At 40.8% G+C, this 27,275-nt stretch overlaps 1 protein-coding gene across 1 annotated transcript in view; it reads right to left on the bottom strand.

Moving 5' to 3' along the window:
* The window catches only part of LOC112244963 (leucine-rich repeat and fibronectin type-III domain-containing protein 5-like), a 50,269-nt gene extending 27,094 nt beyond the window's left edge, over positions 1-23,175 (bottom strand). The window contains exon 1 of the mRNA XM_024412867.1: positions 22,193-23,175. The gene's annotated coding sequence lies outside the window, so the exon portion shown is untranslated. The remainder of the gene's footprint in view (positions 1-22,192) is intronic.
* Between the last annotated feature and the right edge of the window lie 4,100 nt (positions 23,176-27,275).

The raw sequence follows: 27,275 nt of genomic DNA on the forward strand, positions 1-27,275 counted from the left end.
AGCTAGCGGGCCACGGCTAGCAGGCTATCAGATGGGCATTCAGGGGATGTCGCGAAGGAGAAGCCTGTTAAAAAAAACCCTCGGCGGATTACGTCGGTAGACCAGCCATGAAGGATCGACGATGCTTCGTATCAGCAGTAAAAGGGGTCCAGGTCAATTTGCAAAATAGGTATTGTAGCCCAAGGAGTGGCTGATGGACCTCTTCAGCTAGCCGGGAGTTGGGCCTAGCATAGACTAACTCCAGGCTAATTGGTGCATGCTTTGGGACATAGACGTTAGCCAGGAGTAGGCACTTGGATAGCAGCTAGCTAGCTGCGATGATCCAGGTGAAAAGGTTCAGAGCTTGCGGTAGGAATCCGGAGATGTGGGGTAAAAGAGTCCAGTACGCTCTGGGATGAATCGTGCTGTTCATACTGGCAGGAGTTGTCTGGGCTAAAGGTTAGCTGATGACCGCTAGCAGTGGCTAGCTTCTGTTGGGGGTTCCGGTTCTAAAGTAAAGAAAATAGCAGATCCATACCACATTGGGTGAGGCGGGTTGCAGGAGAGTATGTTTTAGTTGAGTTTAAAAATGATTTAAAAATATATACGAAATATATGCGAGGAAAATGCGAAGAAAAAAGATATATACACGGGATACGACAACACGAAGACAAAGATGCCTGATTGCCATGCAATCTTGTATTTGCAATATAAGGTCCCACAGTTGACAGTGCATGTCAGAGCAAAAACCAAGCCATGAGGTCGAAGGAGGAAACCTGGCATCATCCCTACGGTGAAGCATGGGGGTTGAAGTATCATGCTGTGGGGATGTTTTTCAGTGGCAGGGACTGGGAGACTAGTCAGGATTGAGCCAAAGACGAACGGAGCAAAGTACAGAGAGATCCTTGATCAAAACCTGCTACAGAGCACTCAGGACCTCAGACTGGGGCGAAGGTTTTACCATCCAACAGGACAACGACCTGAAGCACACAGCCAAGATAACGCAAGAGTGGCTTCGGGACAAGTCTCTGAATGTCCTTGAGTGGCCCAGCCAGAGCCCGGACTTGAACCCAATTTAAAATAGCTGTGCAGCGACACTCCCCATCCACCTTGACAGAGATTGAGAGGATCTGCTGAGAAGAATGGGAGAATCTCCCCAAATGCCAAGCTTGTAGAGTAATTCCCAAGATGAATCGAGGCTGTAATCGCTGCCAAAGGTGTTTCAACAAATTACTGAGCAAAGGGTCTGAATACTTTTTCCGGGGTTATGTATTTATAAATTTGCTAAAATTACTAAAAAACCTATTTTGCTTTGTCATTATTGGGTATTGTGTATAGATTGATGAGGGAAAAACAGAATTTAATCGATATTAGAATAAGGCTGTAATGTAACAAAATGTGGAAAAGGTGAAGGGGTCTGAATACTTTCCGAATGCACTGTATAAGGAAATCAATTGAAATTAACAAATATGGCCCTAATCGCTAGATTTCACTTGACTGGGAATACAGATATGCATCTGTCGGTCACAGATACCTTAAAAAAAGGTAGAGGCGAGGATCAGAAAACCAGTCAGTATCTGGTGTGACCACGCATTCAGCACAACACATCTCATTTGCAAAGAGTTGATTAAGCTGTTGATTGTCAGCATGCCAATAGCACACTTCCTCAAAACTTGAGACATCTGTGGATTTGTGTTTTGTGACAAAACTTCACATTTTAGAGTGGCCATTTATTGTCCCCAGCACAAGGAACACCTGTGTAATGAGCATGCTGTTTAATCAGCTTCTTGATATGCCACACCTCTCAGGTGGGTGGACTGTCTTTGCAAAGGAAAAAAGCTCACTAACAGGGATGTAAACAAATTTGTGCGCAAAAGTCTGCTCATGAAACATGAGACCAACTCTTTAAATGTTGCATTTATAGTTTTGTTCAGTATATACAGTTGAATTGTGAAGTTTACATGCACCTTAGCCAAATACATCTAAACTCAGTTTTTCACCATTCCTGACATTTAATCATTGTAAAAAGACCCTGTCTTAGGTCAGTTAGGATCATCACTTAATTTTAAGAAGGTGAAATGTCAGAATAATAGAAGAGAGAATGATTTATTTCAGTTTTTATTTCTTTCATCACATTCCCAGTGGGTCAGAAGTTTACATACACTCAATTATTATTTGGTAGCATTTGCCTTTAAATTGTTTAACTTGGGTCAAACGTTTTGGGTAGCCTTCCACAAGCGTCCCACAATAAGTTGGGTGAATTCTGGCCCATTCCTCCTGACAGAGCTGATGTAACGGAGTCAAGTTTGTAGACCTCCTTGCTCGCACACACTTTTTCAGTTCTGCCCACAAATTTTCTATAGGATTGAGGTCAGGGCATTGTGATGGCCACTCCAAAACCTTGACTTTTTGCCACAACTTTGGAAGTATGCTTGGGGTCATTGTCCATTTGGAAGACCCATTTGCGACCAAGTTTTAACTTTCTGACTGATATCTTGAGATGTTGCTTCAATATATCATCATAATTTTCTGCCTCATGATGCCATCTATTTTGTGAAGTGCACCAATTCCTTGCTGAGTGGCCTTTTAGGTTATGTTGATATAGGACTCATTTTACTGTGGATATAGATACTTTTGTACCTGTTTACTCCAGCATCTTCACAAGGTCCTTTGCTGTTGTTCTGTGATTGATTTGCATTTTTCGCACAAAGTACGTTCATCTCTAGGAGACAGAACGCGTCTCCTTTCTGAGCGGTATGACGACTGCGTGGTCCCAGGGTGTTTATACTTGCATACTATGTTTGTACAGATGAATGTGGCACCTTCAGGCATTTGGAAATTGCTCCCAAGGATGAACCAGATTTCTGGAGGTCTAAAATTGTTTTTCTGAGGTCTTGATTGATTTCTTTTGATTTTTCCTATGATGTCAAGCAAAGAGGCACTGAGTTTGAAGGTAGGCCTTGAAATACGTCCACAGGTACACCTCCAATTGACTCAAATGATGCCAATTAGCCTATGAGAAGCTTCTAAAGCCATGACATCATTGTCTGGAATTTTCCAAACTGTTTAAAGGCACAGTCAATTTAGCTGTATGTAATCTTCTGACCCACTGGAATTATGAAAATTATGAAAATAATCTCTCTGTAAACAATTGTTGAAAAAATTACTTGTGTCATGCACAAAGTAGATGTACTAACTGACTTGCCAAAACTACAGTTTGTTAACAAGACATTTCTGGAGTGGTTGAAAAACGAGTTTTAATGACTAATAATTAATAATTGTATGTTAACTTCCGACTTCAACTGTTTACACTGAGTGTATAAATATTAGGAACACCTTCTCTTTCCATGACATAGGCTGACTAGGTGAATCCAGGTGAAAGCTATGATCCCTTATTAATGTCAATTGTTAAATCCACTTCAATCAGTGTAGATTTTTAAGCCTTGAGAAAATGGAGAAAACGATTGAGACATGGGACCAACAGTTTACATGGTGCGTTTATATTTTTGTTCGGTGTAGCTGTCCTGCTTCAGGCTCAACGAGCGGCCAGGCCTCCCTAAGCCCATCTTTCATCTCCCCAGGAGAGCACAGCCACACTGCTGCCAACCTCAGTCTGGTGGGTCTGATCAGAACAGTCTGACACCACACTGCCAGTGTTCTGTGCCCGGGAGGAAGGAGATCTCAGTGGGTGATGAAGATGAGGTGAGGGATTTCCAAAATCTGCTAACCCAATCACTACTAACCGCCATGACCCCGGTACATTGAACAGCGCAGTGGGGAACGGGGCTCAACAGCTGCATTGAACTGAATTGCAGGCAGAGGACAGAACACCCCAGCTGAGAGGCAGGTGGTGCAAAGATGGTTAACCGCAAGGGTGATGGGTTAAAATACCCTGCCTTCACACTCTCTCTCTTTTTACACTGGCCTGTAAGACACTCTCCATGAACTGCTTGTGTGAAGTTGCAATAATGGCACCACGTTGAGCTGATCAGCCTGCAGACAACATCCATGAATTGGATGATCTGATTTGTGAATCTGGATGAGGACCCAGATGAGAGGACGAGAGGATGGAGATGGATGGCAGCCTCCAGCTACGTTGTTATCATGGCAGCCATGATGATTCCCAGGCAGGCAGACCTCTTAGATGGACCGATAATGGGCTGAGTAGCTTCCCACTGGCCACAGGCCTGCTTATCACCAATTACACAACCCCATCCCCTGAGATAGAACAATTAAACAAGACAGCATCCATGTCAATAGCCTGGGTCTGAGCTGGGACTGACTGGCTGAAGAGGATTTGAGAAGTAGCCTGCAGTACGGTAGGCCCACATTATGCTCTTTTGGCAAATTCTGCTTTGGTTGCACATATTAATGCTATTCACTGTGAGATTAGGGGCTCTATTCAATCTGTATCGCTGAATAGTTACATATTGGACTCTAGAAATGTACAGGTAATTTCCCGGTTGAGCCGACACATGCCGAGTTTACCGTGAATGCAGTCTCTGGTAATGCAGGAACATTGCCTTTACATTTAATTCATGCTGAATAGAGCCCTAGGTTTAAGGCTGTCTCTTCCCCACTGACAGACACCATGAGTCTGACGGCAAAGGAATCCATTTGATTGTGTGACAGCGTTTAGCAGCTTTTTCATATATCCCTCTTTCAGAGAGCTTAAATTTCCCAGGATATGTAATGACTAGCATGGAAAACAGCTTAGCTCACCATTACCATAACAAATCCATAAGCAGTTTGTATGATGGCATTACACTTATTAAAGCAAAATGGAGACAATTACCCATTTGTAAAGTAGATATGCCTTGTTACTAAACGGTAAATCAATAAGAAAGTATCATTGTATACATTTACATTTTGCACATCATTTTACTTTTCCCTGCTGTTATTTTCTACTCATGCAGTTAATGCGACACTATACTTTCTAAACATCGTCCAAAGTCAACATTTGTGTTCACTATCTGTTGGTTTTCAATATCTTAAAAGAAAATCGGCATTTTGTGCTACACCAACTTCATTTTCAATAAATGTGAAAAACCTTTTCACTTTGTTATTATTGGGTATTGTGTGTAGATGGGTGAGGAAAATATATATTTAATCCATTTTTAATTCAGGCTGTAACACATCAAAATGTTGAATATGTCAAGGGGGTATGAATACTTTCTGAAGGCACTGTATATAATATACTGTATTCTAGTCAAGGCTCATCCTATAAAACTACTGCTGTACACACCTTTTCTATTCATATACTGTCCATACTGTCTATACACACCATTATACAGTATACTTATATGCTGGACTCGGACGTTGCTTGTTCGGATGTTTCTTACATTTTTCCGGATTTGTGTGTATTGTTTTGCATTGTTTGGTATTACTGCACTGCTGGAGCTAAAAAGAGAAGCATTTCGCTGCACCTGCATGTGAGCAATACAATTTCATTTTTTTATTGGAATTTGTAACATATCATACAAATTGCAGGATGTAACATATCATACGAAATGGATGACATTGTACACAATTGCGCAACATTTTTGGGGACCTGTTTTGGCTCGTGTGCTACTTTCCAACCTACTGGCTAAAAAGTATACAAAAACTCTGTAACACATCTTTAAACATGCATCTATCGTTATAAGAAACTATGGCATTCCGATTTATATACAGTACTGTAAGTAGCTGCCTCTGTATGCAAATGACACCGTATTATTATGTCTAGCCCTATCAGCAGCAGCTCAGACAGAAACAACGGAGTTGACCTGAAATCATTGAGATTGATATTGAACCAAAACAATATCAGCTAGAAAGAACAGCTATAAAGACAATACAGAATGATTGTATGTGATTGCCTTGAATCGGTAGTCCCAGGAACAGCCATAGACTGATTATAGGTGTGATCGCCTTGTATTAGCAGGTCCGGGGACAACTATAGGCTAATAATAGGTGTGATGTGTGAATGCATTTACATGCCTGCTGCCGCTAGGCAACGGGCACACATATGGAGGAGAAATATTTGAAATGGTTGCCCATTAGGCCCTGCATTAATCCTTAAATGTGAAATCAATACAGGAAGTGAAATGAGAGTGGAATGAGAAATCAGGTAAAGGCCATACAGTATGCTTGTCATTGGATCAAATAGAATGTAAAATCAATGTAAAATAGACCCGTAATTGTTGCAGCGGCACATAATCATTGTATTATAAAACATGCTTGTTGATGTTGAAACGAAGCATTTCTGAAAGCCAAATGCATAGTATAGTAACAACATACCCATGCATGTGTTTTGATTTAATCTCATTCCCAAAGAATGTGAAGTCAAAAAGCACTAGTATACGTTTTGTCAGTCAATGCCATGTAATTGTTTGTAGCTGCCTGATACTGTAGATGCATTCCGCATATTAGGTATACTGTAGTGTAGATCATTCTATCATCCAAATCCATGAGCTAAGGGACATGTGAAAGCTGCAGTGTACCTGATATAGGCCTATTGTTGTAGACCGATGCAAAAGTATAATCCTGGCATCCTATAGTGCAGTACAAATGATTAAACCAGGGCTGCTACCCCCCATTCGGAGAGAGCTGCCTTTGTTGCTTGCTACAGTACCAAAGAGAGATCCAACACATCTTGGAATAAGTCTTGGAAAAACAAACACACAATACATTCAATAGACATCATGGTCTACCACCTAGCTATAATAATATTCTATAATCACGCAAAAATCAGTCTGCTTTGTCTCGTCTCGTAATGAGGCCACAGGAATTGGGTCATTTGTCTCTTTCTGGATCCCATACAAGTTTCACGAGAGCAGCAGAATACCAGAGCAGCAGCCACTATATATGCATGTGCTGCTGCCAGTCCAACTGTAGAAATAGCTCTGAACTCTGGACCTGTCCATCTGTTGCACGTTTTATGTTCATATCCCTGGCATCATGGCAGACACAGGCCAGGCAGGGAGGCAGCCAGTGTTTTAGAGGGAGAGCCACAAGCACTACAAACAGACAGATGGCCTCTGTAGATGGTCTGCTCAATTTGGACATTTGGGGTTAACTCCAAAGTTATCCTCCATGCACGGCATAGTGAACACACATTGTTACATAAGCAGAACGTTCTGTCTGCTGCGTCTGTTGAGGGTCGTAAACCAGCCCACCTCATCGATAACAAAAACAAAATGATTGGACAGATTAAATTACCTCACGATCCCCAAGACCCTCCCATTAAAAAGTGTTTATTTGTTTTTTGCATTATTCAGGTCTGTTTAATTGCACAGGCCTCCTGATCTAATATAGCTACTGTCCAGTTTATTCCACTGTTTGAATTATTCACTGGTTGCAACTGTCTGGCCTTTTTTCTCTTTGAGTTTAACCAGGCGATACACAGAGAGAGAGGTCATACATGTATACTGCAGCTGTGTGTTATTTTACATACCGTACTCTGGGGCAAATTGAAGATGTATATGCTGGTTGAAGGCACAGCGCTTCACGCGCGAAGGCTTCATGTTTGAATTCACACTTCAATCGCTACACTTACAGTACACTACAGACAAAGGCAGAGACACGCACACAGAGATACTCATTATGAAGTGCCCCAAGGGGACTCCTGGCTGTCGCATGCACTAGGAAGTTTCCCCAATGTAGCAAGATATGACAAGGAGGAAAATAATAGCCACAAACAGACGGCACTTCCGTTGTGGAGAAATTGTTATTGTGCTAGCATTGGCAGGTGTTGAGATCAAGTTTATTGATCACAACAGAGAGCGCTTAATCTCAGCTGGGAATCCACACAGGGAAAATGTAACAGACCACAATGTCAGTGAACATTTACCTGGCAGGGTTTACTCATGTATCATTTATCCTCAGATGGGCTTTACTCAGTAAAAGACAGTGGCACTGGACCGGTGTAGCAGTCATTGTTGTTTCTTCAAAGTTGCTGAGGCAAGGAATTAAAGCCCTTCTTGACAAAGCTCATTTCAGGTCATAATGAAAGTGTACGTTTTTACAACATCAGGAAAAAGTCCTGCCATATCTTGAAGCTTTGGGGAGATTCCATTTCATTGTGGCACATTAGTTTGAACTGATTATTAGATCTTGAGGTAAACAAAAAGATTCAGGCAAAGTTATTTTTCTCATGCGATAACATAACCCCATACTTGTCCTGATATGTAATGTTGTTTAAGCTCAATTTAAGAGTTCAAATGTTCAAATATTATCTTGTATTTTTCTCTAGTGATTGTTTTATAATCCCATAATTCTTTGCAAGGCTCTCGGTAGAGTTGTCTGCATGAGGTTATCAGCTCTAGTTGATGGGTGGTGTGCTGCCACCTTCTCCCCAGTCTTATAAATATCAGAGCCATTCTGCAAAGTTGAAGCGATTGATCATACACTCCTCACACTCTCACCTCTATGTCAGCTCTAAAGTGTACTTTGCTCTGCTCTCTACTGTATATATTCAACAGGCGAGTTTCCTTTACAGGGCACTAAAGATACTGTAAATTACTGTAGCATACATCAAATATTTGGTTGTTGATAATAAGGTTGTATAAAAGAGGCTCTGTTGTGCCTTCTTCACCACACTGTATGTGTGGGTGGTCCATTTCAGTTTGTCAGTGATGTGTATGCCAAGAAACTTGAAGCTTTCTACCTTCTCCACTGCGGTCCCATCGATATAGATAGGGGGGTGCACCCATGGATTTTGTATTGTAAATATGTGATAGGAGTAGGGCCTGAGGGAACACATTAAATGTATTGGGGAAAGTGTTATAAAATGTAATATTTTAAACAGTATATAACTGCCTAAATGTTTCTGGAACCCATGAAGAGTAGCTGCTGCCTTGGCTAATGGGGATCCTTAGTAAATACAAATACAAATAACTTTATACATGCCTCAAGCAAACAGAGCTGCTGATTCTACAGCCTGGGTCTGTGCTATCTCTAGCAACCATCTTAAAAACTCCATTCGTGAGCTGAATTCAAAGTGTCCCCCGTACAACAGCCTCTGCTACATAGGCCTTCAACGGACTGAGGTAGCAAGATACCATGCTCTCACAGAAAGATAAGATAGTGATAGATAACGACAGCCATGCACAGACTCTGGCACAGCTACAGTATTATATAATTAGAATCATAACGATGCGATGCTATAGTGAGGTTCTGTATCATATGTGAGAGAGATTCAAAAAGACACTCGCATATTTGAGCTATTTTGTTACAGGTGCATGGTAACAGTGAGATAGCTTGAAAGTAAAAATAAAGTGTGCACGTTTCTCTTTTCTTTCAAAACGATAAGATGAGAAAACATTCTTGATCTTATCAACCACAGAGCAAAACGCACGCAGCGAAAAACAATAGTCCTGGGGTTGATTGGATCTCTGTGTAATCCAATTCCACCATATCACCCTATTTGACTTTGTACTGCGGCTGAGGTTCATGGCCGATCAAGGCAAGCATTGTGATCTAAGATCGAATAATAAACACAAACTACGCAGAATTCACAACCTGTATTGATCTTCATATAGGAGCACATTAATTCAAGCTCACAGTTAAGTTCCCACCAAATATTTGACCTTTCTGAGACATTTTTAAAAAGCCATAACATTTGATGACAGGTTACATTTTCCACCGGCAGTGTGTTGTGCCTCCGCGTCGATCACTGAGAATACGATGTGCCGTTTTGTAACTACGGCACATATCAAACTGTGTATGCTGAGAAAGAAAGAGAAAAGGTGTAGGATTTGTCCACCCTGCGTGAAAATGCTGCTAGGTCTGTCCATTTATCTGTGAAAACAATATGGAAGCATATTTGTTTTTACAAAATTCCCATGTTTGTACCCTTAAGCGTGGTTTTCCTAGCACTATGGTTTGACAGTTTGCTACTGTTCATGCAATGTCTACAGGCACTACAATATTATTTTTGTTCATTCTGATGCTAAAGGCTTAGCAATGTCATGAGCTGCTGAGACATTTTTGTAATTAACTGTGTTTGGTAGAGTTTGTGACTGACTGCTCAGATCTAAGAAGTGTCATCCTTGCATTTCACACTCTTGGGCCTGAGCAGTGCTAAATGTGCTAAAAGGTTTCTCTGTCGTCCTGGTGAGTACAGGCAGTGACTACTCTCTCCCTCCGTGCCTGGCGCACAGACACAGCACACCATGCAATGCTGATGTCTCATCCCAGCATGCAATGTGTCATTAAGATTCCCCTCTCGAGTCATCACACACGGCCCAAACCAGCACAAACACACTAACCAACCAACCCAGCTCAATCATCTGCCAGTTTCACCACCCATCTCACCAAGCCTCGATCAAGCTCAAAAATCATACTCCCGTCTGTACTGCAAAACTATTTCTCAGAAAAGCCCACTCTCTCTCTTAATCAATAAAACTGGTGCATGCTAATGATTTCCTTCCGCTGAAGGTCAAGCAGACAACCTGCAAATGGCTGGCGACGGAAAGCAATAGAAACCAGTGAAGGAGGAGAACAGAGATGGATGCACTGTGGGCTTATCCAATACATGCAGGGCCTCATTAAAGGGTCATTATAGGCATAATCTCTCTCTCTCTATCTATATATATACAGTATATATATATATATATATGTTTGTCATTCATTGACATATTTCATCACTATCTCCCCGGGAGGTAATTAGAGAGTGGATGAATATTGTTACTGTGAGAAAACAGAGGAGGAAGGAAGGAGTGGCAGTCCGGAGCTTCTGAAACAATGCATATGATATGTGGCACTGCACTGAGCCTGTGGGATCACTCACATCAAAGCAATGTTAATTCACAATAAGTAAGAATCGGCTCAAAGCTTTCTATTTCATTCCTGTCAGGACAGTGTGTCATGCAGCCTGACAACATTTAAACTCAGCTGCTGCAATGGGACAATGCAATGGGTTTTGCAAAAAACATTTGCCTTTTTGATATGACATAATGATCTCTAACATTAAACACAAGCTGGTTACATACATTTAAGGAAGTAGTCGTAAGTGGAGCATTCACAGTAAGCATAGTGTGCTATGTACTGAGCAGACAAATAGCATTACTGTGGATAACTACTAAAGCCATGGCAGCAGAAGCTAAAATGGAGTGGGTTTAGCATTATTAGCCCACTATGCATAGATACAATGATATAAAGGTATGGCAGCATGGCAGATTAAGCCAATCTCACATAGTTCTAGTCCAAGGACCCAGCCAGGCAATTCAGCAATGGAATAATCCAAAGAATTGTAAAGAAGAATTATAATAGTAATATCTCTCCCTTTCCCTCTCTCACAACGATTCTCTTCCTACCTCTCCCGCTTCCCATTGGGGTACTTACCCAATTTAGTAGCTCCACAATAACACATTGACATTAGGTTTGATAAAAGCCCAATCTAACTTCATGTGATTTATAAAGTTTCAGTCATGCACTGCTTTTAACTTTGTTCACACTCAGACCGAGCAAATACTGTGGAGTGGAGACTGTCCTATCATCCTTTCACCTGTACTCATGGGTTTATTCAACACAATGCCCTAACTTGCTCGGCTCCTCCAGACACTTTCCTCTAATGCAAGAAATATTTCAAATATCCCCACCACAACCACCACCACGGCATTAACATTCTCTCTCTCTCTCTCTCTCTCTCTCTCTCTCTCTGTCCCGAGATATTTGGCTTCCTCAATTATTCATCTCTTAATCTTCTGGCTACTTTTTTTTTGGTATGTGTTTATCTTTAAGTGCATTGGGGAGAAATAATACATTACATACAGTACTTGGTATTCAAACTGTTACTCGGGTCACAGAAAGATAATATTAACCTGTTTCCATAAGAGTGCATGCTCAAAGGACCTAAAACTAGTTGGTGTTTGATCAATCGTTTTCACATTGTTTTTTATTTTTCATTTTATTTTCTCAACAACAACCATACATAAACAAAATACAATCAACAGAGGAACACACATTTCAACAAACATCATTGACATCATACCTGCTCATGTTCCCACAGCAACCATACACATCATGTCTCACAACCACACTCCCCCTCATCCTTCATCCCCCGGAACATTCCATCAACCATTTTCAAATGAGAGATATATTGCAGGGACCTACATTTGTACTCAGCACTACTGTCTGCAGGCTTATGGTACAATACATTAACAAAAATATGTGGACACCTGCTCGTCGAACATCTCATTCCAAAATCATGGGCATTAATATGTAGTTGGTTCCCACTTTGCGGCTATAACAGCCTCCAGCACTCTGCGATCCCGTTCTGTGAGCTTGTGTGGGCTTCCACTTCGCAGCTGAGCCGTTGTTGCTCTTAGACGTTTCCACTTCAAAATAACAGCACTTACAGTTGACCGGGGCATCTCTAGCATGGCAGAAGTGTAACAAACTTTCTTGTTGGAAAGGTGGCATCCTTTGGCGGTGCCATGTTAAAAGTCATTGAGCTCTTCAGTAAGGCCATTCTACTGCCAATATTTGCCTATGGAGATTGCATGGTAGTGTGTTCGATTTTATACACCTGTCAGCAACGGGTGTGGCTAAAATTGCCAAATCAACTAATTTGCATGGGTGTCCACATACTTTTGTATATATAGTGTATGATCATCATTGAAGCAATAGACACCATTATAGTATTACACTGTGGATTCTATATTGAATACAGATGTGCACAAAGCAATTCCAATTCATTACTGTGTGTGCAGCAATACGGGGGCTGGCTCCCAGAGAGCACTCAGATGCACCATAAAACCTAAAACCCAACCTTCGTTATCACAACGCATCAGGAATAGTTGTTATCTGATCTCATCTCTGATAAATACACTGCATGTCTGCATTGTGACAATTCCCAACAATAATCCAACAATGAGTATGGTACAGGCCTCATCGCCACAGAATGAGATAGCCATTCTGTCAATCGACAACAGGCATGAATAATAGAAGATGAGCCAACCAGGGCAGATGGCTGCCACCTCATAGGAGTTGGGGATTAGGGTTGCATGCTCCATCACACTAAACATGATATATGACTGACATACAAACTGTACACTGTACCAGGCTGGCTACCTGCTCAACGTGCATCATTAACAGTGTCCTAAGTACAGTTCCAAGGAACACCACTATTCATGCATGTATTCATATCCACCAGGCAAACTCAATCAAGCCCAGCTGATGTGTTTGAAATAAACTCATTTGAAGGTCCAGTACAGTGCAGGTCTGAACTGTACCTGGTTAATCACTAGCAGTGTCTTGAGTATGGTTCCAAATGATCATCTCTAATCACACTGATATACACACACAGCTATATAAAGCAATATATCAGCTGTGCTAATCAAACCAAACTGTTCTGGGAACAGACACCAGGTGGTCCAACCAGCTCAAAGCACCATCAATGATCCATATGGTTTCAACCACGGATCTCTTTGTTGGTTGTTTGAAAAATGCAATACATACAGTACATTTGTGGTTTTGCTAAGTCAAACGTTTGGACACACCTACTCATTCCAGGGTTTTTATTTATTTAGACTATTTTCTACATTGTAGATTAATCGTGAAGACATCAAAATTATGAAATAACACATTTGGAATCATGTAGTAACCTAAAAAGTATTCAACAAATTAAAATATACTTTATATTTGAGATTCTTCAAAGTAACCACCCTTTGCCTTGATGACAGCTTTGCACACTCTTGGCATTCTCTCAACCAGCTTCATGGGGTAGTCACCTGGAATGCATTTCAATTAACAGGTGTGCCCTGTTAAAAGTTCATTTGTGGAATTTCTTTCCTTCTTAATGCATTTGAGCCAATCAGTTGTGTTGTGACAAGCTAGGGGTGGTGTACAGAAGATAGCACTATTTGGTAAAAGACCAAGTCCATATTACGGCAAGAACAGATCAAATAAGCAAAGGGAAATGACAGTCCATCATTACTTTAAGACATGAAGGTTAGTCAATATGGAAAATGTCAAGAACTTTGAAAGTTTATTCAAGCGCAGTAGCAAACATCATCAAGCGCTATGATGAGACTGGCTGTCATTAGGACCACCACAGGAAAGGAAGACCCAAAGTTAACTCTGCTGCAGAGGATAAGTTCATTAGAGTTACCAGCCTCAAAAATGTAGCCCAAATAATTACTTCAGAGTTCAAGTAACAGAAACATCTCAACATCAACTGTTCAGAGGAGACTGCGTGAATGAGGCCTTCGTGGTGGAATTGCTACAAAGAAACCACTACTAAAGGACACCAATAAAAAGAAGAGATTTGCTTAGGCCAAGAAACACGAGCAATGGACATTAGACCGGTGGAATTCTGTCCTTTGGTCTGAGGAGTCCAAATTTGAGATTTCTGGTTCCAACCGTCGTGTCTTGTGAGACGCAGAGCAGGTGAACGGATGGTCTCCTCATGTGTGGTTCCCACAGTGAAGCATGGAGGAGGTGTGATGTGGGGATGCTTTGCTGGTGACACTGTCTGTGATTTATTTAGAATTCAAGGCACAATTAATCAGCATGGCTACCACAGCATTCTGCAGCGATACGCCATCCCATCTGGTATGTGCTTAGTTGGACTATCATTCTTTTTTCAACAGGACAATGACCCAAAACACACCTCCAGGATGTGTAAGTAAGGGCTATTTAACCATGAAGGTGAGTGATGGAGCTGCACCAGATGACCCGATTTCAACCCACCAGGTCACAGTTGTTAATGAGAACTTGTTCTCAACTAGCCTACCTGGTTAAAAAAAAAGTTAAATTGAAAAAATTGAAAAAATTGAGATGGTTTGGGATGAGTTGGAATGCAGAGTGAAGGAAAAGCAACAAACAAGTCTTCAGAATATGTGGGATTTCCAAGACTTTTGGAAAAGCATTCCAGGCAAAGTTGTCATCAAGGCAAAGGGTGGCTACTTTGAAGAATCTCAAATATAAAGTATGTTTTAATTTGTTGAATACTTTTTTGGTTACTACATGATTACATATGTGTTATTTCGTAGTTTTGATGTCTTCACTATTATTCTACAATGTAGAAAATAGTCAAACTAAAGAAAAACCCTGGAATGAGTAGGTATGTCCAAACTTTTGACTAGTACTGTATAATCAGCCCTTTAGAGTAATATAGTTTAGAAGATGAGGTGGCATCAGCTGGGAACACTGTGTGACGGTGCTGTAGTGAGCCAGAACGGCTCTGTACAGTAGTTTCATATAGCTCTGCCTCTATCACAACCAAAGCCTTGTAGCTGTACAGAACAGCTCTGCCTATTCAGTTTTTGTAGCTCTGCCTCTATCTGTCACAGCCAAAGCCTTGTAAAGGGCTTATCCCATAAGTGGTGTGTATAGTCTTCTCAAATGTGTCACGGCAGGGTCCATGTGTGTCCCTGGGCAGATTAAGGCCAGGCAGAAGAGACCATATCCCCACCTATTCACTCTAATCTCATCATACTACAGGAAGGGCCTTACAAACTACGATTTACACAGAGACACAAGAAGCTGTTAGCTACCTACAGTACAATGAGATTATATAGATATTATTATGATATGTTTGTACACCAAATAGTCAGAGAATATTGTGAATATTGATATATTTTAACTAAAAGTGGCTAGACCACAAATCATGAAAGATTCTACATTACCTTGAAATATTGTAATTTTTGGTTGTTAAACCTTCCAGATCTTCTTTAGGAATATTCACTTTTTAAAACAGGAACTAACATGTTATTGTCATTTCATTTAACACAGTGCATATCAATCTATCAATATTTTAGAAACTAGGGATCAGTGCCTCGTCAGTCAAATACGTAATAGCATTACAGACTCACTGGCCCTTACCACAGAAACTAAACTATTACCATTCCTGACTACCACTTTTCTCCTGTTTAAACCAGCGGGTTGTAGCGGGATCAAAACAATTTGCCGCTGTCCCCTTGACAGCTCATTATCACAGACAAACATCCCTCAAAGTACCTCCCACTCACAGACAGCGAGAGGAACTCATTCTAGTCACCCCATCACACTGACAAAGATCTCACCCTGCATCAACAACTTGAGGGACACCAAATGAAAGAAAATAAAACATTGAAATACCTGGTGTATTTAATTAGTTGTTACCAGATGAGGTTTTCTCGTGCAGTAGTAAACAGTAAATCCTCATTTGGTTTGGGATCCTCCACAAGCCTTAGGACTCCAAAGCTTCCTACGGTTCTATCTACAGTATGTCTGTCTGATTCGATGCTGTCTTTAAAATAAGATCAATTGGGTATCAGTGTTTTGTCTACACTATATATGCAAAAACTCTCCCAAATACTTGCTTCCATTATATATATCACAAACCAATATTGAAAGGACAACATGTATTCCTTTTTTCAAATCCCAAACAACAAATGATAATATAAATCCATGTGGTGCTTCTTATCAGTCAAATAAAGGTATTGTATCACCTTTCTAGGTGATCCTGGAACATGGGTTTAGACTAAAAGGATCAGTAGAGCAGTCTTCAATCTTCAGTCTAGCCAGTGTGTCATGGGTTAAACAGGACCACCAGGGTCTATCTACATCTCATCTGAATCATTCTCATAGAGAGATCATTATTAACTGACCTCAACATATCATCAGACCCCCAGTGTAGACCAAACTAAATAAACTAAAATAAACAAATCATCAGACCACCAATAAACTAGCCATCCTGCAGCTTCTACAGGACCTAGTAGACCTGATCCACTGATTGGTGTTTAACCTTTTTGGGATATTGGGCAGCATTTCACATTTGGATGAATAGCGTGCCCAGAGTGAACTGCCTCCTACTCTGTCCTAGATGCTAATATATGCATATTATTAGTATTGGATAGAAAACACTCTGAAGTTTCTAAAACTGTCTGAATTATGTATGTGAGTATAACAGAACTCATATGGCACGCGAAAACATGAGAAAAATCCAACCAGGAAGTGGGACATCTGAGGTTTGTAGTTTTTCAAAGCTTGGCCTATCGAATACACATTGAGATATGGATGAGGTTGCACTTCCTAGGGCTTCCACTAGATTTCAACCATCTTTAGAAACTGGTTTGAGGATTCTACTATAAAGGAGGCTCATGAGACCTCTTTGAGTCAGTGGTCTGGCATAGAGCCTTGGTCTCATGACGAGCGCTCCCGACAGAGTTACTTCTCGTTCCAGTGCTTTTCTGAAGACAAAGGAATTCTCCAGTTGGAACATTATCGATGTTTTATGTTAAAAACATCCTGAAGATTGATTCCATACATTGTTTGACATGTTTCTAAAGGACTGTAACAGAACTTTTTGAGTTTTTGTCTGGCCGAAATGTTCGCGCTTCATGAAGATGGATTACTGGGCTGAACATGCTGACAAAAAGTGGCTATTGGGACATAAATGATGGAACTTTATGGAAAAAATCAGTCATTTATTGTCGACCTGGGATTCCTGGGAGTGCCTTCTGATGAAGATCATCAAAGGTAAGTGAATATTTATGGTGTGGTTCTAACTTTGTTGGTTCCAAAATGGCGGATATTCCTCTGGCTGTTCTGGGTTCTGAGCGCCGTTCTCAGATTATGCTTTTTCCGTAAAGTTTTTTTTAAATCTGACACAGCGGTTGCATTAAGGAGAAGTCTATCTTTAATTCTGTGAATAACACTTGTATCTTTTATCAATGTTTATTATGCGTATTTCTGCAAAATCACTGGATGTTTTGGAATCAAAACATTAGTGCACATAATGCGCCAATGTAAACTGAGATTTTTGGATATAAATATGCACATTATCGAACAAAACATACATGTATTGTGTAACATGATGTCCTATGAGTGTCATCTGATGAAGATCATCAAAGGTTAGTGATTAATTTTAGCGATATTTCTGCTTTTTGTGACTCCTATCTTTGGCTGGAAAAAGGCTGTGTGTTTTTTCGACTTGGCTCTGAACTAACATAATCATATGTTGTGCTTTAGCTGTAAAGCATTTTTGAAATCTTACACAATGGGTAGATTAACAAGATGTTTATCTTTCATTTGCTGTATTGGACTTGTTAATGTGTGAAAGTTACATATTTCTAAAAAATATGTATTTATTTTGTGCGCTGCCTTTTCAGCGGAAAGTTGTCTAGCGGAAGCCCTGCGCTAGAAAGGTTAAACAATTTATAATTAAATGTACACATACAGTAATCCATCCTGGCCCAATCTCTATTAACCTAGAGGGGGGACCAGAGTTAAGAGTAAATGGAACGTAATTCGCTCTTTACGTTTGGGGTGGAGATCAAAGAAATTAAGGTGTAGCAGAAGTGTGTCTACAGATGATGTATTCTGACCCCAGAGTCTGGGGGGGGCAGAGTTAGGATGTGTGGTACGCCAGTGCTTCTGTGTGGTTGTTCCTGAGGATTGCTAATAATAGTGGATCATAGTAGGATAACGTATTACAAGTAAATAATTTGGAAGACGTAGCCTATTTCAATCATTATGGAATGCATACCATACATAGCATTTTTAACCTGGAGCCTGGTGCACGGTTCACACAACTGGACCATTGTCATCACAGTTCCATCATTAGTGAGAATTATTAGGGTAGATTTACAGGACTACTCTTCAACCCCTGTTGTACACTTTTATCACCATCCAATATTTAATGGTTTGAACAATTGAATATGGAAACTTTCAGGATGATTCCAACAACTATATTTTTGATTCATCAATATATTTAGTGTGTAAAGGCTCTCCAAACATATTTTTGCATTATTATTCATAAATACTTTTCTAACCCTAAATAATATACAAGATCAGAGTATTTTATTTATCTACCAATTGGTGCTGAAAAGGAGATGAATATGCATCTATTGACATGGCTTCTTTCATTGATCCCTAATATTCTGAACTGTTCTCCATATATTCTAGTGAGTCTGTCACGAAAATTCAAATGAAAGGTACACCAAATATAAAGGGATGGCTTTCGATAAATGTACTGAAAACCCTATTGAATGAAAACTCCCAGAGAAAATATGTTGGCCAGCAAGTGGGAGGGTTTTTAGCGGTTGAATTAAATCTATTCAGTGTGCAAGGTAACCACTCCTGCAAAGCCTGTTACCACCTGCATAAGGTAAGTCTGAATACCAACTGAGACATACGTAGGAAAGGTGTTCATATGAAAGGTGTACATTTCCTAAGTCTGGATTGGGCCCCTAGTGCTTAAATTCAATGTGGCCTGGTGACTTTTAGAATTGACTCAACAATCAACTCTTTGCTGAGCAATTAACAGATCATAAAAACTAAGACAACCTTAAACTCAGTAAACACAGTATGCTAACAGATAACTTATTACCAAAAAACCAATGAGAACATCACATAAAGGTCACATACATTACAAATTCACCTCTTGCTCAAGATTAGCAAAGCTGTTTTGGGAGCAGCAAAACCTTCAGTAGATTCAAGCAAACAGACAAAATGGTTGCTGTCCATGGTGCTGATTGGATGAATGAGTTTGTAAACACTGTTGTGTGCACTCTACCATGTGGAACACAGATCAAGAGTGAGGGGCTGTCCATGGTTCTGACTCCACAATAACACTTCTAGCTTCGCAAGCTTCTGACACGATCTCACTTGTAACTGTTCATGGAGCTGGACTCTTGGCCAAACTACAACAGTCACCACATTACCAGTTTCTTTGACACCATATGATGACTGCATAACACAGCGTAGAGCATATACCACATCATGATAAAACATACTATGCTAACGCCTCTAGAAAGAATACACAGGCATATTGGGTTACATTAACTCACCATTCATGGGTCACATGATTTTTAGCTGAGTCCTATGTCTAGTCTAAATTTCAAACCTATCCAGGTTTAATCCCACCAGAGCTGTCAAGTATCTGCTATGACTTATCAGTCTCCGACATACATGTCTTGTCTCAGGTATCAATAAATGTGTTCAAACCTGCCATGGTACGTCCTCACAGACTCACAGGGAAAAAGCACACAAGTATCAAAGACGTAAAGACAGTGTAGTAGAGGACTGTAAATACTTGCTCTCTGTATGAAGTAATATTGGGCACCAGTGCTCTGCCTGTAAATGTAATAAAATATGTCATGGTAACTCCTCACACATGCACCCAGAGGGCATATCAAAGGCAAGATGTTATAGTAGACTATGTACTTGTTGAGCACCCAGGTATGTGATGCTAATCCTATGTGGAGGAGGATGTTGTTTTGCAGCGTTTGATTCCCTCAGTCCCCATATCACACTAACAGCAGGATCCTCATACCGGGCTCTTTGATTCCTTGGCTCGGGCTCACATCATCACGGGGTCTTAATCTCTACTAGCGTAATTAAAACAAGTCTCTGAGCTACAGGGATCGCTGCCACGCCATCTCCAACGTGCCAAATCCCACCCTGATTTTCAAAAGATAGAACTTTCAAATTATATTACAACAAATGAAGAGGTCCCTGGGTCTAAAATGAATACCTAATGCACTAGACATAATATTTGAATACATGCTACTTTGATAACCAAAGGTGTATTCCACTGTCCACCCCACCCTAATAGGTGTATGCTAAAGCTGCGGTTGGACAGTCTCTCCTCCCCCGTCCTCAGTGTTACCCAGCCCTTCAGAGCTGCAGCAGGCAGCAGTATGGAGGGAGAATAAATTGAATTATAGCACCACCAGCCACTGGAAGTGGAGCTGCAGCTCAGTTTGCCTATATGGTTTCTTGCTCATAGGGTAAGCAACACAGAATACCCTTACATACAGTACTAGTGAAAAGTTTGGACACACCTACTCATTCCAGGGGTTTTCTTTATTTTTTACTCTTGCCTACATTGTAGAATAATAGTGAAGACATCACAACTATGAAATAACACATAGTAACCAAAAGTGTTAAACAAATCAAAATATATTTTAGATTATTCAAAGTAGTCACCCTTTGCCTTGATGACAGCTTTGCACAGTCTTGGCAGCTACCCTGCCCTATTAAGGATGAAGTGTCATGGGGTCTGAAGAATTGAAATATGACTTGTTTATCAGATTACATTTATAGAAGTGCCCGTGACAACCAACATTGCTGAAATCAAAGAAACGCCTTGTTAGAATAATACGGAATTCAAATGGTCATTGATGTAGTCTATTGTACTCACTGGATCCAATAGTTCTTATGTTAAAATTGTACCATAAATACAGAAAGATTGTACAAACATAAATAGGTGCCATGACCACTGAGCTGAAGTGAATTTCCTTTGGGACACGACACGTTGCCATTCTAATCACATCCATACATTGCCTTTACCTATACAATGGAAACATACACTTCAGTTAATTTGGATCACCACGTGGTTATTATAGTATAATTTTTGACTAATTTACATATGATCTCTATACATATCATTCCAGTGCATCAAGAATATGTGGGTATGGTTATAATTATATCATAGCGCGTCTATAGCAGCCATTGGTGCCATGGTAGTGAGCATGATATATCGCTTAGGACGGGGCAAGATGACGACGACGCCTGAATCCTCTATCATCATCTGAGCATATGCCAAGGTTGAGGACTCCTGTAACCTGTCTGGGTAGCCTACATTTATAAGGCTATACACACTTCATGGAGGGCATTTAGCGAAAATATCTATCAGGCTGAACTGGCATGGGAACTCAGCTTCCATATAAATAGAGGTGATTTCAATCTAGCCCCTTATGACCGGGTGAGGCAGTGAAAGAGGGTGTCTACGTTAACAACCACCCCTCCCCCTTTCCACACACACACACACACACACACACACACACACACACACACACACACACACACACACACACACACACACACACACACACACACACACACACACACACACATCATTACCACCACCCAAGTATACCACCACATTCACCCAAATCAATTAGAGCAAGATCAGGTCTATGGATAGCAGTGACCTGGCCAAATAAATGATCCCACTGCGTAATTTTTAATATACGCCCAGACACTCAAATTGAAATGCAGTCAGACAGCTAGCATTCGTTCAAACTAAGCATTATTTAAGTCTCGTTTTTTTACCCTCCGTTGTTCCTGAATAACCGGTAATACTGAACACACCTGGTTTTCAAAAACGTCCTGCAGATTATCTGCCTATAGAGTCCAATGGGTTCAGCCTTGAAATTCGGTCAACGAACGATGAACAAAAACAAAGAGGACTGATGAAAATGTACAGACATGTACAAACATTTAAACAGTAAAAGTTTACCTTAAAAAGGAACGCCAGCCCTGCTCTGAGCACCGACGATCAGGGGTATCGAATTGTCTCACATTTCATATTTTCCCATGTTCCAATTTTGTTTTGCCCCATTGGATTTAGGCTAAATTAGGCTATATCAATACAAGGTGCGCTGGATTTCAAAGCCCACAACTCTGCCCAGCACATCTCTTCATTGTGCCCGAGTAATTTGACATCGGTCTGCGCTCCTCCGAACCCAATCCACGTGTGTTCCTTTTCTTTTCAGTTTAAAATAAAGATCCAAGAACACCAACACGAAGAGACAGTCAAATTCCAACGCGCTTCGACAGAATCCTTTGGTGAAAAACGGGCGTTTGCTTTCCCCTCAGACTCGCCGAAGACCTTGCCATTCTCCTGCCGCTCGTCGACGCGCCTCACAACAGTAGAGGCTTTCCTCCGCAGTAATACCGGCTTGCTCTATTTAGCTGAGTGTACGTCTCTAGAGCCGAGTGCTATAAAGTGGCTGCTATGGGGAACTCAGATCAAATCTCAGCAGGGAGACCGTTGCACCGCTGCACCTTACGCGCACTTCCCCCGTTCTGCCTCCACCACGTAATCCACAGAGTGACAGTGCCTGTAGCACGCTTGCCCTCCATCCAAGTTATTAAAAGGCTAGGTCTTTCCGTCCCTCTTCTCCAGTTTATTCTCAGCTATTCAGCCCCGAAAAAGCGCGTAATTATCTAAATATATGCTGCTCAGTAGTTATTACATTTAAAACCTCGACCAAAAAGAAACGTCTATTATGAGGCACAATTAACGGTTCCCCCCATTGCCATCACTGTGCTTTTTCCCAATGCTCAGTTCTACCATTCCAGATGATTTAACAAACTAAAAGCTGCAGTTACTGGGACATGTGATGGTAGCTATTTTCCCTCTCCTTTCGATTGGAAAAAAATTAGGAAGTCACCACGGATTGGCTCAGAATCATGTTCGTACTCCTTGATTCAGCCTGTCTTTCAGTGGGACCTGCTAAGAAATGCTGGCGGTAGAGCCTTTGCAGGGCAGACAGAATTTCATTGCAATGAACAAAAGATGGAAAGAACGACGCCTGACGGGCAATAGGACAGTCGCTGATGGAAAATAATAGGATCCAGCGCGTAGTGCCTAATATTGTAGAAAACCAACTACATGCACCCGACTCTTTTGTTGCATAACTTTTACAATTGAGTGTGACTAATAAAGTGTTGTGTTTTTGCACTAAAAATGCAGATGTATACTGACTAGAATATAGCCTTATAGTCTTCATAGACTCTATGCCTTAACATAGATGATCAACAGTAGCAATGGAAACTGAAGTCTATTGGGTAACTGCACTGAACATTGCAAGAGTAGGATATTGGCTCCATTAACATAGTAGGCTTATGTATAGCCTGCCATATCATTCATATATGCACAGCAACGCTGATAAAATGGAAGTGTGAGGTCATTGTTGAGTGGGTTACCAGACTTCAGGTGCTGTTTTGTAGTGTTGAGGTTGAACAGGAGGTTGAAACATTTTGACAATACATATTTTCCGTTTTAAGGGGTAATAAAGTACTGCTATTGTAATAGCTCAATAGCTCAAGTTGATTCTCAGTGAGCTCTTACAAACATTCCATTGGATGTGACTCGGTGCCCTCAAACCAAGGCCTCTCCACTCAGAAGGAACATGCAGCTGATACTACATTTAAAGTAGAGTTATTATGACCATAGTCTACACTTGTTGTACTAAGCTATTTTAAACAGTCCACAAGCTACAGTGCATTCTGAAAGTACTCAGACACCTTGACGTTTTCCACTTTGTTGCGTTTTAGCCTTACACTAAAATTGATAAAATAGTTTATTCTCCTCATCAATCTACACACAATACCACATAATGACAATGCACAAACAGGTTTTTAGACATTTTTGAAAATGTATAAAACATTTAAAACTGAAATATTACATTTACATAAGTATTCAGACCCTTTACTCAGTACTTTGTTGAAGCACCTTTGGCAACGATTACAGCCTCAATTCTTCTTGGGTATGACACTACAAGCTTGACACAACTGTATTTGGGGAGTTTCTCCCATTCTTCTCTGCAGATCCTCTCAAGCTTTGTCAGGTTGGATGGGGAGCGTCGCTGCACATCTATTTTCAGCTCTCTCCTGAGATGTTTGATCAGGTTCAAGTCTTGGCTCTGGCTGTGTCACTCAAGGACATTCATAGACTTGTCCCAAAGCCACTCCTGTGTTGTCTGGGCTGTGTGCTTAGGGTCATTGTCCTGTTGGAAGGTGAACCTTTGCCCCAGTCTGAAGTCCTAAGCTCTCTGGAGCAGGTTTTCATCAAGGATTTCTCTGTACTTTGTCCTTTCTTCTTTCCTTCAATCCTGAATGGTCTCCCAGTCCCTGCTGCTGAAAAACATCCCCACAGCATGATGCTGCCACCACCATGCTTCACCGTAGGGGTGGTGCCAGGTTTCCTCCAGACATGATGCTTGGTATTCAGGCCAAAGAGTTAAATCTTGGTTTCATCAGACCAGATAATTTCTTTCTCATGGTCTGAGAGCCTTTAGGTGCCTTTTAGCAAACTCCAAGCGGGCTGTCAGGTGCCTTTTACTGAGAAGTGGCTTCCGGATGGCCACTCTACCAGAAATACCTAATTGGTGAAGTGCTGCAGAGATGGGTTATCCTTCTGGAAGGTTCTCCCATCTCCACAGAGGAATGCTAGAGCTCTGTCAAAGTGACCATCAGGTTCTTGGTCACCAAGGCCCTTCTCCCCAGATTGCTCAGTTTGGCCGGGTGGCCAGCTCTAGGAAGAGTCTTGGTGGTTCCAAACTTCATCCATTTAAGATTGATGGAGGCCACAGTGTTCTTCGGGACCTTCAGAAATGTTTAGGTACCCTTCCCCAGATCTGTGCCCCAGAGCTCTACGGACAATTCCTTCGACCTCATGGCTTGGTTTTTGTTTTGACCTGCACTGTCAACACAGTTATGTTTGCCTATTGCTCCCAGCTGCCATGCCTCATGAACACGCCAATGTAAACAAATATTTGATGACATTGACTTCTAAGACTGTAATCACTGAACTTTGTCAAGCGTGATACCAATATTCCCTCATCTCTCATTGGCGCTTACAAATTACATTCTACATCAGAGACTTGTACATTCATTGTCAGTGAGCTTCAAGAGCCTCTATTTGTGTTGATTACAATGTCTCTCTACTGAGGATTCTCAAGTCCGTCAAAAGACTATCCATTGAGTAAGGTTACATGCACCCAATAAAACAATGATTGTGGAGAGTCAGATTACTATAATAGTTATTTTAAAGTATGTACATGCTTTGTAAGAAGAATGATTTCCCTCTAATCCTGTTTACATGGGCACATCGGAAATCAGGCTACTGGATAGAACTTTTGTTAATACAGAAAATTACCAATCAAAATAGACTTTCTACCACAGTGACCATGTTATTTTTGCAAAGCCTTTTTGATTCTGAGTTTGGACACATATCATTTGCATGTGAAACCTATTTGTAGCCTAAGATGGAATCTTTCAGTTTTTCGAATTCAATTCACATGTGCCTGCAGCTCCAGCTGCAGGCACATGCACAGATCAAATACACTGCTGGAAAGCCAATTAAGTTGCTTACATTTCCTCATTATTAGAAAGATTGCTCAGAAAACCAAGTGTTTCAATCGGGTTACTCTTACTTAGATTTTGACCTTACTCTGATTAAAATAAGCAGAGTAAGGTGTTTGCATGACTATTTCCTTACTCCTCCTACTGCCATAATCGCTTTAATATGAAATTAGTAGTGTGCATGTAAACGTACTTAATAATAATTGATGGTTATTGTTTTTTTTATTGAATATAAAAACATACAATCTACCTGCAGTGAAGCCGCTCAACATTTACATTATATTCAGTCATCTAACCTTCCCCCACGGGATCAACCAGGGTCAAGCGCCCCGCCAAAGGGCACGTCGACAGATCTCCCAACAGGTCAAAATGGGGACCCGAACCAGCGACCTGTCGGGCCACCAGCCCAAGCTCGCAACCGCCAGGCCACCAACCATCCAAGATCCCCCCACAGTTCCCCAAGAGCTGCCCCTCAACCATCCGATGCTACCTGAGGGCAATACTAGAACAGATGGTTTATTGATTCTGTATCCTCACAACAAAATCTACAGAGTTGCGATGATGGGATGTCCCAAATATTCAACATTTTGTTGGTGGCAAGAATTCTGTACAATAATTTTAGCTGAAAGGCACAAAGTCTTGAATCTTGAGTCGTTTTATGTATCAACTCATACACCGTGTGCCATGGAATCGGTACATCAAAAATCTTTTCCCAACTATTTTGCAATCTGTATGGCACAGCTGTCAACATCCTGGTCCTCAAATGAAACTGGTATACTTTTCTATTCATGCTATTTTTGTTCCTCCGCCAGTTTTGATCCTTTATATTGGGCAGACAGCCAGATCCCTACCTCCTCCCACAGCCACCTGCCTCCTCCATTTGTGGGGTAATGCTGTAATCAATTGGTTTTAATCTTGGGTTGACCAGACCTTCCCAAACAATTCTGATAATTTAATGAAAGACATAACTCAACCATTCAAATTTAAAATATAATTTAAAAACAAAATACCCTTGTCAAACATATTTTCCATAAATACAGGTATGTTATCAACCAGCACATTTGAGTTCAACCATAATATTTGTGGTAATATGTGTATCTTTTCTGGGGGATGAAATTTAAATTGAGTGTTTGAACAAGGTATAATTTTCAACTAATTGAAAAGGAGACATGGCAATGTGCACAAAGGCAAAAAGGCCATTATTAAACAATGGATGTGCTTTTCTTAATAATCTCCAAGAGAACAATTTTGGGTTTCAGTATAACTTTTGAATAAGTGAAGATTTTAGAGAATGTTTTAGTGTTTTATATTTAATAATCTCAACCCACCCAGTTCATATTCATGATATAAATAGGCACACTTTATCTTGTCTGGTTTAGCATCCCAGATAAAGATACATATTTTCTGTTCATATGATTTGAAAAATAAATCATCAGGGGTAGGCAGCTCCA

Source organism: Oncorhynchus tshawytscha, linkage group LG11, assembly GCF_018296145.1.
Source record: "Oncorhynchus tshawytscha isolate Ot180627B linkage group LG11, Otsh_v2.0, whole genome shotgun sequence".
Lineage (NCBI taxonomy): Eukaryota > Metazoa > Chordata > Actinopteri > Salmoniformes > Salmonidae > Oncorhynchus > Oncorhynchus tshawytscha.